The sequence below is a fragment of the Tupaia chinensis genome, unplaced genomic scaffold, assembly GCF_000334495.1.
Source record: "Tupaia chinensis unplaced genomic scaffold, TupChi_1.0 Scaffold000321_1, whole genome shotgun sequence".
NCBI lineage: Eukaryota > Metazoa > Chordata > Mammalia > Scandentia > Tupaiidae > Tupaia > Tupaia belangeri.
Window position 1 is genome coordinate 314,183 of NW_006159815.1, and position 249 is coordinate 314,431.

Sequence of the window (249 nt, forward strand, 5' to 3'; positions counted from 1 at the left end):
CTAGGTGTTTGATTTCCTCTCACTTTTATTATTTTATTTTTTCTTTTATTTAAAATTTTTTTCATTTCATTTTCTTCCATACATTCAATCACATTATTATTTGCCTTACAAAATGGATATTTCAACAGGTGAACTTTTCTCCCTAGTACTGTTTTTTTTTGGGGGGGGGGAGAGGTTTTTGCTATAGGGCACATGCGCTCGCCAGACAGACAGAGAGAGACAGAGAGACAGAAAGTGAGAAATCATCCC